This window comes from Cotesia glomerata, linkage group LG1 (genome assembly GCF_020080835.1).
Source record: "Cotesia glomerata isolate CgM1 linkage group LG1, MPM_Cglom_v2.3, whole genome shotgun sequence".
In the NCBI taxonomy this organism is placed as follows: Eukaryota; Metazoa; Arthropoda; class Insecta; order Hymenoptera; family Braconidae; genus Cotesia; species Cotesia glomerata.
In genome coordinates, this window is record NC_058158.1 from 501,807 (window position 1) to 523,373 (window position 21,567).

General features: G+C 31.0%; 1 protein-coding gene across 6 annotated transcripts in view; it reads right to left on the minus strand.

Annotated features, from left to right (window-relative positions):
• The window catches only part of LOC123262930 (chondroitin sulfate N-acetylgalactosaminyltransferase 1), a 75,053-nt gene extending 55,906 nt beyond the window's left edge, over positions 1-19,147 (minus strand). Inside the window, exons 1-2 of one of the 6 annotated variants that reach the window (XM_044725468.1) lie at positions 18,953-19,147; positions 3,945-4,106 (exon numbers count right to left, since the gene is read on the minus strand). The gene's annotated coding sequence lies outside the window, so the exon portion shown is untranslated. Of the gene's footprint in view, positions 1-3,944; positions 4,107-11,443; positions 11,537-16,251; positions 16,406-18,100 lie in introns of those variants that run through there. The other 5 variants (XM_044725437.1, XM_044725452.1, XM_044725460.1 and 2 more) reach the window with 5 other exon arrangements.
• Between the last annotated feature and the right edge of the window lie 2,420 nt (positions 19,148-21,567).

Here is a 21,567-nt window from a genome sequence, read left to right on the forward strand (position 1 = left end):
TAGCTTTATTATTAAAAAAATTAATATTAAAATCAAAAATAAAGTACCAAAAAAACATTTTTATTGCAACCCTACTCAGCAGATTGGAGAAACAAAAACAAAAATACATGTGTAGGATACTATTCTTTAAACTAGGAACTAGATATCAGTCCAGTCTCCAGTTAGACCCGTATTTCCATCCGTATTCGTATTGATTGGTCCAATAGCACATTGATCTTTACGATGATCCGAAATCGTCGATCTCGAATCTGCAATACTGATTCTGCTTTACAACTTTCACCTGATTTCCAGCGCAAACTTTTCCACACCCAGTGAACCACATTTTCTCATTCGATCGAAATAGCTTTCTGACGAAAACTGGGAAAAGTAATTCTCAAAGCAAAGCATGCAAATCCCGTCCTACTTTTATGACAACTCGAAATATTACAATTTACACCTTGAATCCTGTAAATCCTCAGACTTTATAGCAGTTTCTATCAGTAATCTCTGATATTTTTCTTTTAAATTTCCAGGATGAAAACTAGAAATTGAAAAATATAAATTGGATGTGAAGCGTAGGTTTTTTTTTTATCAGCCCCGTGCATAGATTGACAAGGTGAACTTTTCAAGTACTGTCAACAAATATCAAAATACAAATTTAATATACACTATTGTTTACTGAGTTGAAAAATAAATATTCGAGGAAAAAATGTATATTATTTTCTCCAGTGTACCTTTTTATTTGGTTCTCTCTCTCTATTTTCCGTTCTAGATTTCATTTCATATTTTCCATTTAGTATATTCTGTTTTTTCTAGCTTTAATTTCATTCACTCGGAAGTTTTATTTATAAACACGATTGCTTTTATTTTCATCAGCGACGTATGGACAGTTTCCGTTTGAGAAAGACGGGTGGTCTCTAGTCTCCAGCTAGCAGTATTCATGACACCTCCCCAGCTCAGCATTTGTACATCGAACCATTACCGCAGAGACTTGTGAAATGCATATTCATTTTATTTCCAGCCAGTTTCTTCCTCTTGCCTTTTAAACTCGTTCTCTTTTCTCTTTTCCTTCCTCACAGACACCTCTCACTATTCTCCAAAGACAAACACTACGCCGGGGCTTTCACGAGTGGCTACATTCGCACCGGCTCTTCTTTTATGTTCTCCGGGTTTTCCTTTTTTTAATTTGTCCTGGCACTCCCTGTTCTTGTTCCCGTTATTTTTTGTTCCCTTTTGAGCTGAACAGCTTCCTTGTTCTTGTTCTTGAGTAACTTTCGGTGAGTGGCGCCCCGGAGTTTAAACTTTTCTCGACGGACCACCGTCGCGATCAGATACGTTAGACGACTTAACACTCGAGAATTAACAAATATTCAAGGCCATCATTAATTAACTCTTATAACTTTTCATAAACTCTCTTTTCCTGCTGCTTCATTACAGCTCTCCCATCATTAATATTTAATATTAATAAATTAAGTCCCCATCTAAATCCTCCGGTTCAATAATTCATGACTACTCCAGTCAAGAATTTATCCGAGCTCTTGACTCATGGATTTTAATTTTCTACCGGCAAAATTATTTCTCGGGGTACTAAACTTTAGAAAAAATTGCGCGTCGTCAATTTCAATGGTCATTAAGTTTCAAGAGTTCAGCGGGAGCCACTCGATTATTCTTTCCTTTGACTTTGATCGTTACTAATTAAATTTAAAATTAAGACAACATATTGCTTATTAGCATTGAAAATTTTTTTTAATGTTTGTTATTCCATAAAAATAATATAAAAATAACTAGTGAAAATTTAAACAGTTAAAGGATTAAATAAATATTTTTAATCTTAATTTCTGCAATAAAAATTATTTTTAAATTTCTAAAAAATTTAATATTATGTAAACTTAAAATTGTTAAATTGTCTCGTAAAAATATAAAAAATAAACGACACAAATCAATGTTTGGATTTTTAACGGGGATGAAAATAAACAATCGGTTTATTAACACAATAAAAGAGGTATTATAAAACTTGAATTGAATAGCGAGGATAGAAATGAATAATTTGGCATTGTTGGTACAAGCGGATTATTTTTTATGAATGAAAATGTAGACTTTTTATTGTATTCTCTTGCGAGGTGAGAGTAGAATAATTCACCGAAATTTATAAAGGATTGAAGGTGTATTAAATCTCAATAGGTTTGATATAATTTCATGGTTTATGATGCAAAAGCTCGGATGTATGAAAGAGGTGTATGGTATATGATATATATTTGCTTATGATACGAGTCTATGAGCCTCGTCGACAGAATAATACTTGGTAGGTTTGCGGGTGTATAACAAGGCGCGTTTGCCGCCTCCAAGTATACAGTGAATACAAGCGTATAGTGTATTATCCAAGTTAGTCACAATTATGAGCGAGCAACCCATGCATCTACGGATATACAGATATACCTATAACTTCATATGTGTATCTATGTTCCTATATATGCGCTTTTCAACTCGTACATTATATAGTTGTTTCAGTAGCTGAACATCCACCCGTGTAGTTTTATAATCCTCTACAACATTTCAAAGTTATAACTGCATGGATAAATTTATATTTTGTTAGAGTTATATACCCCGGTGCTAGCCCCGAGCATTTATTGTGCAAAACTCATACGTACGCTGCATCAAAGACAATCTAAATTTTTATCTTTTTTTATTGTACAATATACATTATTTTTCTACAACTTTACTATTTGCTTATCAACTTTTTCGAAGCGTATCAGGTCTCACAGGCTTTAAAGTTAAAATATTGATCGATTGGAGAGTTAATTCTTCAACAACAAGGCTCCTAATTTTCAATTTTAAATTTTAAAAACAATTTTTATTAAAGTATTTACTAGCAATTTTGCAGTCACTATGTGACTGCCGTGACTTGTGAACTATAAATAAATAAAATTTTGCTTTATTAAATAATGAATATTGTTAAATTGCAGTATACTTTCTTAGCTAATGACGTTTTTAAAGATATAAGCTCATCACGATTTTACACTCATCAAGAGCTTTCATTTGAGTACCCACATGCATTTTCATATATTTTTCATATATACATATATATAAATATATAAAATATATTAAAAATTGATGTGGATACTTAAATGAAAGGTCTTGATGTGTGTAACAACGGGGTGAGCTTATATCTTCAAAAATATCACTAGTTGACAAGATAGCAAAGCCAGTTCTTAATTATTGATATTTTTTAAGATATAAGCTCATCTCGATGTTACACTCATTAAGAGCTTTCATTTGAGTACCCACATGCATTTTCATATATATTTCATGTATACATATATATATATATAATATATATAAATATATGAAAAATTGATGTGGGTACTCAAATGAAAGCTCTTGATGAGTGTAACATCAAGATGAGCTTATATCTTTAAAAACGTCAATACTTAAAAAAGTACAGTGCAATTTAAGGAAAATCATTATTTAATAAAACAAAATTTTATTTATTTATAGGTTGCTAGTATTTTTTATTTTATTTATTACAAATTATATTTAAATTTTTATCTCACACGTTTAATTTAATTTATAATTATAAATTATCAGCCGCTTTTTTTATTGAGGTCACCTACAAAAGTTTTTTTTTATTTTTATGCTGGACTAAATTTTATTTATTTATATTTTTATTATTGATTTTTTTTTATGTTTGAACAAATATGTATTTTTATATTATTCTAGAGCTCGATAAATAAAATGAAAATGTAGCAAGTCAATGAGGTTGCAATTGTAGCTTTTTCAAATTACCGTAATTATATTCTCTATAAATATTAAGCACGTATGAATAATAAAACACTACGCTTTTATCTCCATTATGAGTATTATAAATCAATAATCTAATTTTTAATCTTACATTAGAAGAATAATGAAACTTTGATGACCAAAAGTGGCTGATTGTAAATCCCTAATGAGATTATAATTATGATTACCTGATTAAAATTTCCACAATGAGTACAACATTATCATATCCAATAGCAAGACATCAGCTGCAAATTTTAGTAGCCGTTGTTCTAATATTGATAAAGCTTTGACCAAAAGCCGGCCTGGCTATTCTGCCCGTCAATATTGCGGTACTTCCGATGGAAAATGACCTGAATTTATAATAATAAATAAAAAATGGAATTTAAGTAACTATTATTATTAAATTATTGGGAACAAAATGTCGAGTGACGCGATACTAAGTAAAGCGAGTTGGTGTTAGGTCTGGGTTATTAGCTCGCCCCGGGGACTCTGTCATCTTAGACGAAGACTTTAGACGTAGCCGGGGTCCATTAACGCGATTGCCTGAAAGCCAGTGATGCCAAAATGTGGCAAAGACGTCAGAGTAGCATCTCCGGGGTCGAGCAGACCAAACAAGAGAGACCCTTATCTCTTTCTCTCTCCGTCTTTGGGAGATTGTTGTTACTTCCGTGGCTTATCCTTGAGATCGATTGCCCGACGACACCTCTATTCACTCTAACGCCCTCGACCTCAATGGGAATTTACTTTTGTGTAAAATAACACCTCCTAAATCATTTATACACAATGTGGGAGGTTACTTTTCACTTACAACTCGGCTTTTTTGGTGTAAAATGCAAATTTTTTTAAATTCTAGCCTTAATTTATTTTAATAAAATAAATCTATATTAAGAGGATAAGAAAAATTTTGTGTCCAGGATAGTCTTATGATATCGGTTTTTTTTTGTAAAATTCTCTATCTCTAGATATATAATTAAGAAATGACCTTGTATCTCGTGAACTATTGACATTTTTAAAGATATAAGCTAATCCCGATGTTACACTCATCAAGACCTTTCATTTAAGTACCCACATCAATTTTTCATATATTTATATATATTATATATATGTACATATGAAAAATATATGAAAATGCATGTGGGTACTCAAATGAAAGCTCTTGATGAGTGTAATATCGGAATAAGCTTATATCTTAAAAAATATCTATAATTAAGAAATGACCTTGTATCTCGTGAACTATTGGCATTTTTAAAGATATAAGCTCATCCCGATATTACACTCATCGAGATCTTTCATTTGAGTACCCACATCAATTTTTCATATATTTTATATATTTATATATTTTACAAATATTATATATATATAAAATATATAAAAAATGCCATGTCGGTACTCAAATAAAAGGTCTCGATGAGTGTAACATCGGGATGAGCTTATATCTTTAAAAATGTCAATAATTAAGAAATGACCTTGTATCTCGTAAACTATTGACATTATTAAAGGTATAAGCTCACTCTGATATTACACTCATCGAGACCTTTCATTTGAGTACCCACATCAATATTTCATATATTTATATATATATGAATATATGAAAAATATATCAAAATGCATGTGGGTACTCAAATAAAAGCTCTCGATGAGTGTAACATCAGGATGAGCTTATATCTTTGAAAACGTCAATATTTAAGAAAGTACAGAGCAATTTAACAAGATTCATTATTTAATAAAGCAAAATTTTATTTATTTATAGTTTACAAGTCACGACAGCCCCATAGTGACTGCAAGGTTGTTAGTATTTATTAAATAAATAAATATTTAAGGGATTTAAGTGCAAAAAGTTTTATTAAAAATTAAAAATATTATTACAAAAATTTTTTAGATGAAAAATTAATTTTTGTTACTTTAATTAATTTTTTTCTCTATAAAAAAATTATGTAGCTATTTATTTAAGACTCAATTAACTAAAAAAAAAAAATATTTTTTTATCATTAAGGCAAAAATTGAAAAACGCTTTAGTTATTCAAATTTTCGACGCATTATTGTACAACTTATTTAAGCGCAAAAAATAAATCATCAAAAAAAAAATGACAAAAAAAGGAAAAAAAAATGGTCAGTGATAGTGAAAGAACCGGTAACGATAGGGTGATTGTGCCTCGATATTAATGGCAGTGGTCTAGCGGTTTTTCCGGAAGCTATTTCGGTCTCTCTTTTATACTCTGTCCATCTCGACTGTGGAGTGTAGTCAATATACGGGGATGTGTGGGTGTGTATTAAAGTCCATCGACTCGATAGTTTACAAGCGTATTATCTATACACTAGAGTGCTCTTTCCATCTGGAAAGTTGGCCGCATTGCGGAGTTAATTCCCAATAATTTATTAATGGAATCTCGAAAATTTTCTCCAGACCGTTATTATGCAGGAAAGTGTACTCTGGGAAAGAAACTCTCAAGTGTACATGAATGTATAATAGCTCCTCCGGAAGCGCCAAGCTGAAAGAACTCAAGCATAAAAACTACCTTGTATTATTAATAGCGTTAATATATAGACACAAAAACGAAGCAAACATAGTGCCGCATTTGGTTTAATTTTTGGACGTAAGTGCAGAAATAGTGTAGAATAACAGAAACTCCATCCAGCAAAAATGATGCAATGATATTCCAGTCACGATTAGCAGTTAAACTCGCGGTACTCGGACACGAATGAAAAGTACAAGTTTAACGCATCGATCAAAACTCCGCTGGCGTATGTTGGGGAGGTTGTTGCCGATGGTGTGCATAGTTGTGCAGACTAGACCGGAGAGATGCACCGAGTTTATATATATTCGTATAAATATGTACTTTTGCGCGTTGGGCGCCGGTAAAAGAGCGAGAGAGAACGAGAGAAATAGTGAGTGGAGAGGAAGCCCATTATTCCTGGAGCGAAATTCCACGGCGAGAAATATTTCACTTGGGCCGCCGACAAAGGTCGTTTCGCTGAAAATGGCCATAGTAATTTCGACGCGAGCGTGCCGTACCCTAATATTTCTAAACCTTTTTCCCTTTTTATTCTCTCTTTATTATTATTATTATCATCATTATTATTATTATTATTGTTATAATGTTCTTTTTTGCTCTCTAGCATCACCGTGAGTCTATCCCACGACTCTCTCTATAAGCTTTTTTATCACGAATGTGAGAAAAAAGTTAGCTAAAAAATATATATATTTAAAAAAAAAACTAACTAAAACTCGCAAGTGTTTCTCTTTGGAGTATTTTTGTGTGCACCACATTGTTACGCGTGTCAGAAAATGTTTGTCGAATTGCCAAATAAAATTCCAGTGTACAGGTGCTCGCATTCCTCGAATACAACTCTCAAAAGGATCTTTTTTTTAATGCTTTTTTTTTGATTGACGGAAATATGAATTCACTGTCATCGAATACCAAGAGTTTTAAAAAGGAAGATCGTTTATCTGATTCGAATTTTTATGTGTGTATATTTTTGCACTGCATTGGTGTACAAAAAGAGGCTGGAGAAGAGAGACCATACCTCGGATAATTGCAATAAAACCACACGCCATTTCTAAAACCATACAAACGGCATAACGTCGCGGCTATTGAAAAATATTTTCTATTAAAAACATTTTTTAAAAACGTTATTCAAAGCTATAAGCTCTGCTTTATACAGATTTCTATATCTATATTGTAGAATCCAAGATTTAAAGCTTTATTTTTTACCCAAACATTTTTATTCACCGCACTATTTTTCGCTCAATGTGAGATTCTGTGAATTCCAGGTACTCGGTAATCCAAGCTAAATTATCGCTTTTATTTTCAGATCGAAATGAAATTTTTGTAATATAAAGACTTTTACTAGATATACATACCGAGAAATAAATTCTAAAATCGTTTTAAAAAACATTACGCTGTAATTTTAGAAATTACACCGATAATTTAAGAAATTTAACATCGAGTTAACGCAGAGCCGTAAACTTAAAGACCGTAATGTTATACCCGGGCTTAGAGACAAAACTGTAAGCTTACCGCGAGCTTAAAGGATTACAATCCCAAAAAAGTCCCTCCTTTTGATCAATTTTACTATTTAACCGTTTAGTAACAAAACGACGTCCTAATTGCTCTCATTACACAACATGTGTGAATTTTTGGGAAGAATAAAATTTGAGCGCATAAAGCAAGTGCTTAAGCATTAAGCAGACAGGGAGAATATCTAATCGGAAGCCCGTGAATCACGTACTCGTGGTTACATTACGAAGCAGCCTTGCATCCTTTCGGTTCATTTAATCTTAGTTTCTGGATTACCCCCACCAGTGGTAAGATACAGTGACGCGGATGGTTGGTTTGGGGGCTGTGGTTCGTCTCCGCTGTTACAATGTCAGCCCCTCGACTATGTCGCTCAAACAACATCAAAATGTACAAAGTTTATGCTCGTTAGATACGTAAACATCAATGTCTCTTACTATTTTTATTTTTAGCAGACTGTCACAGAAAATGTCAAGCGGATGCTTTTAAATTCACTGTAACATTTATTTTAATGAGCAATATCAAGCACTAAATTGCTCAACGCAATACATTATTTCTCAAAAAAACTTTTTTATCTTTATCAAACTTAAAAATTAAAATATCTTCCCGGGAATTGAGAAATAAATTCTGTGTATGAAAATATAACGCCATCTGTTGACGGAAAACTTAAATATGTAACTAGGTGGGGCTTTTAGATATGCGTAAGGTATTGGCGCAACGAGCAAAGTGTGTTTGCCAATATACGAATCTCAGAAACCTTATCCATTAAATTGATAAATAAATAAATGTAATTAATTGTAACTTTTTAAATGTAATAAGTATTTTTTTTGGAAAAATTTTTTATAAAATAAATAATAGTGATATTTTATTTATTTATTTTAATTACTTTGTTGCCAAGGCATTAGCCGAATGGCAAACATATACAATGGTAGTTTATTTAAAGTATAAGTAAGAGATTCAGTATTTAATTTATGTAGTAATTATAATTTTAACAAGAAGAACAAAAGAAAAAATTATAAGTGAATTAATAGTAGCACTAGCCCTTATTTAATACAAATAGATAATTCAACATTAAAGTATAAATATTTTGACGAAATAGCTCAGAATATAAATCATAATCTATATTATCAAGAGAATAAGCAAAATTTTGTGGCCGTGTATTTATATGATAAAATGGGTTTTTATGGTTAAATTTAGTATCATTAGAAAGTTCTTGACCTGGAGTTGTGCCTTTTTATGATTTTATATCATTTTCACCAATAATCAATTTACTATGATAAGTATTTAGGCTGCATTTGAAAATGCTCTATCTCTAGATACATAATTAAGAAATGACCTTGTATCTCGTAAACTATTGACATTATTAAAGGTATAAGCTCATCCCGATGTTACACTCATCAAGACCTTTCATTTAAGTACCCACATCAAATTTTCATATATTTATATGTATTATATATATATATATATGTATATATGAAAAATATATCAAAATGCATGTGGATACTCAAATGAAAGCTCTTAATGAGTGTAACATCGGTATGAGCTTATATCTTTAAAAACGTCAATAGTTAAGAAAGTACAGTGCAATTTAACAAAAGTCATTGTTTAATAAAGCAAAATTCTATTTATTATATAAATTGTATAAATTTTATAAATCATATAAATCAGCTCGTGTTACATTTCTATGTATAGCAAATTTTAAATCAGAAATAAGTGGATGCAAATATTTATTCATAAAAGATATTTTGTTTACAATTGTAATCAATATTAATTTTATTGCCAGGTTAAAAAATAAACATTCGTTATTCGATAACCGCTGGTGGTCTATAAACTGAATAAAAATCCGCATCGCACGTCTGTAGCTAAAATTCTGAGGCATTTCAAATGCAAAGCCAGTGCATTAGTGGTCTGTAATACCCGGCGAACAACCAAATCAACAATAATAGCATCGCAATAACAATAATAATAACAATAATGATGATAATGCTAACAACAAGAGATGCAATCGGCGAGCGTTAATGGAAACGTGAGTCTCTTTTATGTCACGTCATTATCCTCAATGAAATCGGTATATATTCCTCCGGATCGTGATGATGCTGGATAATCAATCATACATCATTCTATTCACGCGGACCAGTCTGATTGTTTCCGTGACAAATCACTCGTTATATCTACGATCCGGGTACACGGCGCGTTAAGTTAATACCAGCTCACTTCCAGCTCCACTAATGATTCACTATTTCATCACGTGTCTCGTCCGTGATATATATCGTATCATCGGCATAGACGTCGACAGCGGCACATAAATCCACTCAGCTCGTTATTATTTTCATTTTTTCTGTTTAGCACCAATTGATAAAGCAATTCTGTCAAAAAATGGACTGTTTGTCAACCAATTCTGTTGCAATTAAACTTCGATGGTGAATTTTATTGAGTAAAATAGATCGAATTAAATTCGCCGGACGAATGGCTTCAGTATCTTGATTCAAGCGATCATTCACTTCAGCGTTTCTCTCTTTTCAACTCATATCAGGTCAATTGATGCACAATATAAGTGGAATTCCGATGTGAATCGTGGTCACTGTGCAATTCTGTCCTATACAGAGAGCAGTCGACTTTATTTTGCAGCACTTAATTTCCGGTTGTCGCTCTACGTTTCTCCTGTGTTCTATTTGTGTAGGAGCCCTGGATATTGCTCTTATATCAGAAAACGAATAAAATCTATCTCTGCTTTAATTTTTAGGTAGATTTTGTTAGAGATCTAACTATTGCATTAGTCCTCATGGTGGAATTTTCACCTGATTTTGCTATTACCTATACTAATAAATGGAGAGCCAGTTTTTTTGTCAGGTTATACTGCGAAAGCTACTGAACCGATCGGAATCATACTTATACCACAAGATGTAGCGTGTTTCGAAGAAGATTTTAGTATATCGACGTTCTAATTAGCACATTGTCTAACTCCATTTTAGAATCTTCTATTTGTACGAAAAAAACAATTAGTTTAAAATTCATTATCACTTTAAAAAACCATTTAATATTATTATTATCTAATAGAGATATAATATTTAGGTTTAGATCATTCCAATAATTTATAATTCGATTATGGCTACATCAAAATGTTAAAAAATCACCCTCTAAAAAATAAGGAGATCATCGATATGATATGGTGGTGATTACTTATCCGGAACCTATATTTTTTTGACTAAGTAATAATGAATTTTTATTGTAACTAAATTTATTCTATTCGATTGTCATTTGTTTAAAATAAATTTTTTAATTCTATTGATTATGTTTATATACTAGGCAGATTTCTTCACTTATAAGACCTGCAATTTCTTTAACTGAAACTTTCAATGCTCAAAATTTCTTTCAAAATTTTTTTTTTCATATCAATTATTGTTCACTTTTGTAAGAAAAACACGGGAGTGTTATAATGATTGCACATTGAAAGTTACAATGAATATTAGCTAGAATAATTACATGGATCAAAGGTGCATGCCAATTCGATAGAATTGGAAATCTGTGCAAGTCAAAACAATACTCTAACTAAATTTCAAGTCTAGATCTAAAAATGCAATTTTATAAAGCTGATATGTCATAATTAGTCAAGTAAGTTCCCAAAATACCAATGGCTAAAATAATTTATGTTTATATATAATATAACCGACCTTGTAAACAGGATATCTGCACAAGTCTTCAGCCGATCTTGATGAAACTTGGTACACATATTCTTTGGGTAATCACCTTGAACGAGTTCGAAGATGAGCAAAATCGCTCAATTAGTTTAGAAATGGCGACTATTTAAAATTTTCAAAATAGTGAAAATCACGCTTTCGGTTACTTCATTATAACTTTTGATTGAAAAGAGATAGCTAATTTTTGAAAAGTTCATGTGATAGCTCATGAAATTTCCTTCAGTTTCACGCATATAACATTGACCTTTTGTCCATTTTTAGTTATTTTATGAAAGTTAAGATGTCTATTGAACCATTTTTAGGCAATGTGAAGTACAACTGACCTATGAATGTTATTATATCAAGAATTGTCAACAGATCCTTATGAAATTTGGTACACAGTTTCCTTGGACAATTAGCTTGCATGAGTCCTAGGATAGACGATATCAATTAATTATTTTTGAAGTAGTAGCACTTAAAAATTGACCAAATAGTGAAAATCACGTTTTTTGGGGCTTTATTGATGAATAACTTTCGATTGAAATAAGATAGCTATTCTTAGAAAAATTCATGTGAAAGCTCATAACATTGCCTTTGATTTGATGCACATAACATATATCGACGTTCTAATTAGCAAATTGTCTAACTCCATTATAGAAAATCTTCCATTTGTACAAAAAAACAATTAGTTCAAAATTTATTATCACTCTAAAAAACAATTTAATATCTAATAGAGGTATAATATTTTGGTTTGGATCATTCAAATTATTTATAATTAGACTATTGCTACATCAAAATATTAAAAATCACTCTCTAAAAAATAAATAATTAGACCAATTGCTAATTAGACCGTCGATATCACATATACATTTTTTAAATTTGACGCAATTTTAGAGACATCTAAAAATTTAGAATAAAATTAATTGGAATGTTTGTTTGTAAGCTTGTTAAGTTTTATTGTCGGGATTTAAAAGGGCAGAAGTATTTGCAATATTATTCACTAACTGATGAAAATAATGAGAATAAAATCGTATTGCATAATAGAATAAATACTCTTATCTGCGTAATAAATTTTGAAGCTGGTAAGACTTTAGCAAATATAATGGAAGTTTACGGCAAAGTAATAGACTAGTCGAGTGACTTTAACAACTCACGCAGACAATTCAAATAGTGGATGCTCCTTGCCACTCAACATCAGCCATTTCTCGCTCGCTTATCGTTTTCCGTTTGCAAATATCAATAGCTAACGCTCACAATGCCTGTCTTTGACAAAAGAACTTCTACAAACACTAACTGTACTAGATATATTATATATATGTTATTATAAAGTCTCAAGTCTCAAGGCAAACAATCTAAGCAACAAATAGAACGTTAGCTGTGAAATAATTAAAATTATTTTTTAAAAAAGCTGCTAAGTAAACTTTAGTGCGGTGATTGTTATTGTTGATATTTAATCGTAATAAATCCGGGAGAATATTATCCTTGGAAAAAAACGAGGGTGGGTTTTTTGCATTACAGCTTCCATTAACGCGATGAGAGGGAATTTAATCTACAAGCCGATACACGCTCGCTGGATAAATCGATGAATATTTTTATACTCGATAAAGTTAAAAGTCAATAAACTCATAATTTATATGCAGAGAAAAAAGTTCATTTAATTTTTTTTATAATCTACAGGGTGCAAAAAATCAGATCTTATATATTTTATTCGGAAAAAAAGCCCGACGTTTTATCGTAGGGTAAAAAATAAAACGTACTGATATAGATATTTTTTATGGGCACATGTGGTAGAAAAGACAAAAAGTGATTGCTCCGAGGCGTCTTTTTTAACTGGAAAGCTCTAGCTTCAGAAAATTCAAAGGTAAGAAGACACTGAGGAAAAAGAACAAAATAAAAAGATTTTATATTTAGAACAGTTGCGATGAAAGAAGCTATATATAATCAAAAAAATAAAAAATAATTTATTTTTTTACTGAATATTTTATTTAATAATTATATTTTTAATTCAAAAATTAATTGTAATAAATTCTTTTGGTTTTGCTATATTAAATAATGAATTTTGTTAAATTGCACTGTACTTTCTTAAATATTGACATTTTCGGAGATATAAGCTCATCTTGATGTTACACTCATCAAAAGCTTTCATTTGAGTATCCACATGCATTTTCATATATTTTTCATATTTACATATATATATATATATATATATATATATATATATATATATATATATATATATATATATATATATATATAAATATATAAAATATATGAAAAATTGATGTGGGTATTCAAATAAAAAGTCTTGATGGATGTAACATCGGGATGAGCTTATATCTTCAAAAATATCATTAGTTAGCAAAATAGCAAAGTTAGTTCTTAATTATTAACATTTCTTAAGATATAAGCTCATCCCGATGTTACATTCATCAAGAGCTTTCATTTGAGTACCCACATGCATTTTCATATATTTTTCATATATACAAATATATAAATATATGAAAAATTGATGTGGGTACTCAAATGAAAGGTCTTGATGAGTGTAACATCGGGATGAGCTCATATCTTCGAAAACATCATTAGTTGGCAAGATAGCAAAGTCAGTTCTTAATTATTGACATTTTTTAATTTAAGATATAAGCTCATTTTGATGTTACACTTATCAAGACGTTTTATTTGAGTACCCACATGCATTTTTCTATATTTTTCATATATACATATATATAATATATATATAAATATATGAAAAATTGATGTGGGTACTCAAATGAAAGGTCTCGATGAATGTAACATCAGGATGAGCTTATATCTTTAAAAATGTCAATAGTTCACAAGAAACAAGGTCATTTGTTAATTATGTATCTAGAGATAATACAGATAATTCAATCAATTATTTAAAACTCATGTCAAGTTTTTATTTCTTATTTAAAATATGGATTTTCTATCGTAAAATTGAACCACTCCTCACAACAGAGAGTCTAATGTCTTCAGATTATCAAGTAAAGGTGGGGCCGAGAGTTTAAATCTCGTGAAAAGTTCTTGGGGATCTTGACCCTATCCCTTTAGACTCTCTACATTGAACCTTGCCTTTAATCTTTCGCCTTTTTATTTATTTTTGGTCTTTATCTGCGATTCCCCCAGCTTTGCTCTCGGTGAGCTTAACTCAACTGCTTGCATGTAATATTAAAATTGATGGGAAGGGCCTGGAGATCGTTAAGGGTGCTCCTCTACACATGCCGGCGAGCTTTCCGCTCATTCACTCCTCCCTATCTGCAGCCTTTCCAGAGGAAATACCGACGAACACGAAAGAGTAAAAGAACAAGCCCAAGTAGAAGTAAAAGCCACCACCAGAAAAGAGCTCACGGCACTTCCGCTTTCTGCTTACCACGCGAATTTTCCATTTCTCCAAACTCCAGGCTACGAGCTGCAAGCTTCAACCGACCCCGTGTAAATACTTATATATATATATTTTATACAGATAGAGATGAACATTAAGTAGTTGTGTGCAGCTAAAGTACCGGGTATACTTCCACAGCAACGTTTCCAGTTATATCTTCACGCTCGACGAGACAAAACGAATCTCGCCGGTGGTTTCTGTTGTACACAACGCCTCCAGATGTTGGTACTCTTGTATTGTTCGGTCCTTCACATGTGAAGCCCAAAAAAAAATAATAAATATACTTGGAAAAAGCCAACAGAGTTAAAAAAAAAAAAAAAAAAAGCTTCACCAGTATATTCATTTTAGTTTTTAAAATTTCACTTTAAACTTTCAGAGCTTATTTTTTATTAATTTATTAACTTGCAACCAGTGAAGTTTGCTATTCTGCTCGCGAATACGCTCTTCATCTTGATCAGATTTAGATTAACGATCTCGCTGGAAAAGACTTTAAGGAATTATTATAAGGATTTATGGGATAAATTCTTTTTTTTTTTTCACGTTATTAAAAATAATAAACATTCCTGGAAAAGTTTTCTTGGGAAAAAATTAATATATCTTCGTGTAATATCAAACTTAATCATTTATTTTGTTGTAGAAATTTTATATTATTACCCAAAGCCAAGATTTTTGGCTTTTTTTGTAATGAATGGTTTAAATTTTGATATTATGGCCAAAATATTGGTCTTAAATAAATATTTTTCAACAAAAATTATAGACAATTTAATTTTCTACAAAAAATGTCTCATATATTTTTTCACGCCCAATATTTTCGCTGTAATTCCAAAATTAAGATTAATAAATTAACAATTCAAATTTTTGCTAATTATAAGAAGCTTAATTTTGAAATTACGGCCAAAACTTTAGTCTTAAATAAATATTATTAAACAAAAATTGTTAAAAATTTAATTTTCTACAAAAAATGTCGAATATTTTTTTTACACCCAATATTTTGCTGTAATTCCAAAATTAAGATTAATAAATGAATGATTCAAATTTTTGCTAATTATATGAAGCTTAATTTTGAAATTAAGGCTTTTTAATTGATTTTAAGAGAAAATTATGACATTTTTTTTGTAAAATTAAATTTTGAACAAGTTTTATTTAAAAACATTAATTATTAATCGTATTACATAAATTTTTTCTCCATTAAAAAGCTAAAATAAACCTCAATAAGTAAGAATGAGTAATGAAGACGATAACGAAAGTTGGCTTGTAGTCAATCAGAGAACCAAAGGGAAGAAAATGTAGTTTAATCGAGTACCTGTCGTAGCTGGTTAGCTAGCAGAAGACAGAAAAGCTTGTTAAAATAATAAAAAATCAGGTTTGAGATGAACAATCTCTGGCATTGGTGCACACAACTCACCCGTGATTTATAGGACTTTTTTACTCGCTCCTGATTAAAGAAGTTGTCCAACTTTTCTTATACTTTTCTGGGCAATCGTCTGCCGCCTAAGGCGCTACCTCAACTAAGCTCAACTGATGCCGGGTGGAAGTAGTTGTAAGATCCGATTTTCGATCTGAAAGCCCGAGACCAAAAGTCAATGAGCTTACCTCGGTAAAATACCCTGAGATTCCCTTTTATATCAGGCTCAACACACCATAAATACCCAAACTCTATTATCATTATCTCATTTTAATTTACCTCCAGTGAGAAATATATTGTGCCAGCTCTTACTCTAATATCCCGAGATAAACAAAAAGCGCCAGCTAATTTACATCCACATAAATTTCGATAGCGAATCTCTATCTCCATAGTGAATGCTAAAACCCTTTTAATAACACTACTTTTTCTTTAAATCCATCAAAGACAAATCCAAAAAATAAAAATCAAGCCTTCTTAATAGAAAGTTTAAATATTAAAACCTTTCAACCTAAATTGAGTCTCAACCCGCAATTTATCTTCATATTTCTATATAAATCGCGTAATGCTGTAACAGCTTATCATTTTTTAGTAAAATTTATTGCATTAAGAAGATGCTCAACCAGAAGATGCTTCTTTAGGATATATACAATGTTCAGTTTAAAAAATATTTTATAAATATTTTTCTGTTAAATATTATGCTTCTTTGATAAATAAAAAATTGCAAACAAAGAATTAAAAAAAAAAAGACAAAGCTTTCCATTATTGTCCACGAAATTTTTTTTCGAATAAATATTAAGCTTTGATGAATAAAAAATTCCAGGTTTTTATAGAAAGAATTTTAAAATTCAAATTATTTCCGAGTCTCTTTATAACGCAAATATATACACTGATAGAAGGATTTTTCTAACTATTAACAATTTAATTTATTTGAAGACAATTATTTGATTTATTAAATATTTTTTAATATTCAATAAATATTTATTTGGGAGAAAAGTACATTTATTGATAGTTAATAAGTACTTATTAATAGTTAACAAATATTTATTAACAGTTAATAAATATTTTGTTGAGTGAATTTGTTTCGCTTGCAATGTCATATAATATTAAGATTGCTTATAAACTACAACTTACTTGTAAAATACCAAATTCTATCACAGCTCATAATTATTTTTTATATTTCTAAATATTAAAAAGGTTAATTTATTTAGTGAATTGAATTATTATCATGTATTCCAGCTGTAGGGTTATAAAAAGTGTCAAAAGAAAATTGCTATTTTTGTTTTTTATCTTAAATAAATATTTGTTAACAGTTAACAAATATTCATTAACCATTAATAAATATTTATTAACAATTAATAAAGTGTACTTAATAAATTAATTATTAACTGTTAATAAATCGTATTTAATAAACAATTTATTAACTGTTAATAAATATTTATTAAATCCTATGATGATAAAAAATCCTTTATTAACAGTTAATAAAGCTTATTAAATATAAAAAAATCCTTCTATCAGTGTACAATGTTCAGTTTAAAGAAGATTTTTCACAATGACATATTCCCGATTTTTTAAATATTTTTCATGTTTTTTGGTTAAATGTTAAGCGTCTTTGATAAATAAAAATTTGCAAACAATGAATTTAAAAAAGCACAAAGCTTTGCATTATTTCCATGAAATTTTTTTCAGAAAAATATTGAGCATTGACGAATAAAAAATTTCAAGCTTTTATAAAAAGAATGTTAAAATTCAAATTATTTCCGAGTCTCTGACTTTTAAAGAAAATCGATGCGTACTTTCTCCTATCAATAAACATATAACGCCAATAAATACATAAAAAGTATCAAATTACCTCCAAAAAAACGAAAATAAATATCCAAAATAAAAAATCACGATCAAGAAGAACAAACCTTGATAGACTGGTTATTACAAAGATAATAATCTATCGCACGCACACATGGCTGAAATTTTCTCGAGTTTTTCTTGAACCGAGCGGATGGCTCGTTATCTTGACTCGTATCTCTTGCACTCGAGCTGGCGTAGTATCTTGGCGTGTTAATTTATCCAGTTACTGTAGTAGACGTGAGGAGTATCACATAGAAGAAGCAGATAGGCGAACAGACTAGACCAAGACAGAATAAGGAGAGCAGAGCATACACTTTGACTAGTAAGTACACATGGATACGCGAACATAAACCACCGTTGCGGTGGACGCAGACGAGTAACCTAATAGCGGGAGCGATAAATTAGTGGCACAGTCCTTGGCCGCGACACATGACACCGCATCTGCGCTCCTGCTTTGCATTCTCTCATCCTCTCATTGAGATTCTACTGTCTAAGTCTTCCTCGGTATCCAACACTGCACGTGTTGGATATTAAACAAACTATTGCGCTGTATAAATATTTATTCAATATTAAATATTAAATAAAAAAGAGGTAGCGTGTGGGTGATCGTTCGATTATTATCGCTCCAATAAACAATTTCACTCTCGATTCAATGGGTTTGTTTTCACGTCAACGATTTCAGCTTATATTTTTTCCTCACATTTTTTAAATATTTTTCACTTTTATTTTAGCTTTTTAATTAATTATTTTTTAATAAATTTTATAAGAATAATCACGTTTGACAGCACACACGCACGCTAATCGTAAATATAAATTTATTGGGTGTCATTGAGGGTTTATTGTTATTAATATAACTTACGAGCAAGCGAATTGAATTGACAATGAGGATAATGAGGATGATAATTGATAATACGAGCGAAACACATGGCTTAGAGGAGATAAAGAGCCGAGTTAGAGTCTGGAGATGGTGACGGTAGCGCGTCCCGTGATAACCTGTCGAGTGAACGCTCGTTCCAACGTTCTGTTCCCGTGCATTAAGTCTATATAGGTATAGAAGAAGTACAACGTCGACGACGGCGCCCAACGTCCTCTGAGTGTGCGCATTATTTCGCTGCTCTTGCCCAGCTGCTTCTTCGAGTTAATAACTACAGACAGACAGACAGACGGACAGACAGAGCATCAACGATCGTCAATTATGTCGTTTCATTAATTATCAGCCCGTTTAATTAAATTTTATTCTTCAGTCCGAGCGAAAAGTAAAAATGTTTGCTTTGAATTTATCTTTTAGTTTATTTTGACGGGAGATAAAATACTTGTGATAATACAACATTATTGGAGCTGATAATATTACTGAGAGGAGAATGCAAGTGAGCGGGTTCACGCATCACAAGCTTAATTGCTCTCTCACAGTGAGCGACGACGAGGAGCAGACCGGAATACTGGGGACAGAATAGAGCCAGTGGTGTAAGAGCCAACGTCGGGGGAGGACGTGCGCAATTTAGTTACGACAGCGATTGCGTTTCTGTTATCTGTTATCTGTTACGTCGTATAGATACTCGAGGACTGGCCAGTGTTGGTAACTAGCTACAAGGGATACCGTGCAGGGTGCAGTCCATGTAATTGCTCGTACTATACTTCCTACCGAGAGTACTGCTTTCGCGATTTCTATCACGTACTTTTTTATTCCAAGAAACAGTCGTGAATGGTAGAGTTTGTTTAATTTTGAATCGATTGATCTTTATGGAACGAAGCTATAAATTTTTTAAAATTTTAAGCAAAAAATAATCCAAGATTTATTTAAACTTGAAAGCAATCATAGTTAAGCTCTTTAAAATAGTCAAAAAAATTATTTTGATTTTATTACTTATATTTTGAAAGTTAACTCTCTAGTTGGGAGATAATTTATTGATCATGCGCCACCTGTCGGGAGTTTTTGGCACTATCGGGGACCAAAAAGCTAGATATGTCTTAACATGGTACCTTTTTATTCCAAGAAACAGTCACGCACGGTAGAGTTTGTCTAAATTTGAATCGATAGATTTTTATGGAACAAAGCTATAAATTTTTTAAAATTTTAAGCAAAAAATCATCCAAGATTTAATTAAACTTAAAAGCAATCATAGTTCAGCCCTTTAAAATACTCAAAAAAATTATTTTGATTTTATTACTTATATTATTAAAGTTAACTCTCTAGTTGGGAGAGAATTTAGTGACCATGCGCCATCTTCCGGGAGTTTTTGGTACTATCGGGGAGAAAAACGCTATTTATGACCTAATATAGCCGGAAAAGATACTTATTGAAAGCCGAGCTCTTAATATTAATATTTAGTAGCTTATTACTGAATTTTATTTGTAATTTATAAAGAATTTTTGGAACTTTAGAATTTTGTAAGTCTAACGGCTCATCGGGTTAATGTAAAAAAAAAATATATTTTGTTAGAGAATTGAAAGCTCTATAAAAAAAATTGTCTTATGATTTTTTGGTAAATTGAATCCAAACAATTTTTATGCAAATTCCAAAATTTGACTTGTAAAAAATATTTTTTCAAGTTCTGAAAAAAGTTCAGTAAATATTTATGTAAAGTTAAGACTTGGCCATAAATTGGTACAAAACTTTAACCGACCATTATTGGGCTGATAAATGATAAAAAAAAAATTTAATCCGTAAATGAATTAGCTTTATTTATCGAAGGTATATTAACCACAGTTTTCCGAAAACTCTGCGATTGGTTTACTCTCCCTGCTGTTAAATATACGCCAGATTATAATAATAACAGCAACAATTAATATAACTGTAAATGCTTTAACATCGATAAATCGCGTGGGGATAAAATACCCGAGCATTTATCCCAATAATGTTTCACCGAGGCGAAAAAAAAAATGAAAAAATTGACTAAAAGCTTGTAATGCGCTGTGACATTTAATATTCAGCATTAATTTGAATAAGCTAATTGTCGAATGTTATTTAAAAGTAATCAAAGAACAGGGCGGATGGGTGTCGGGGTTAAATTGGAGCAGACTCCAGGGGGAATGACAAGCTCTCGGAAGCTCGGCGAGGGAAAAACACACGCGCAATACAATCGTATGGTTAGAATGTCAGTATCGGCTGGTACACTCAATTTGTTATGCAACAGCTTGAAAGCAGCAATTATTTTCCACTACATGTTATATAATTTCTCGTATACATCATCAGGTTATTCAATTTTCCCAGTGCTTTTAATGTCTAAAATTTCGCTTTGTTGTCACCCAATATATCAATAACCTAAATTACATAATATTTCATTGAAAACAATCCAAAGATGACTGATATAAAATTTGCCCTTTGAGTCACTTTGTTAATTAACAATTATTATTGTTATTGTTTAATTGCTAACAGATGGAATTGAATGAATCGATTTTTTGAACTAGCGGAGCCTTTTGTGCTCAGCCCGGCTTTGTATATACAAGCTAAAGACGATTAGGACAATGGAATTG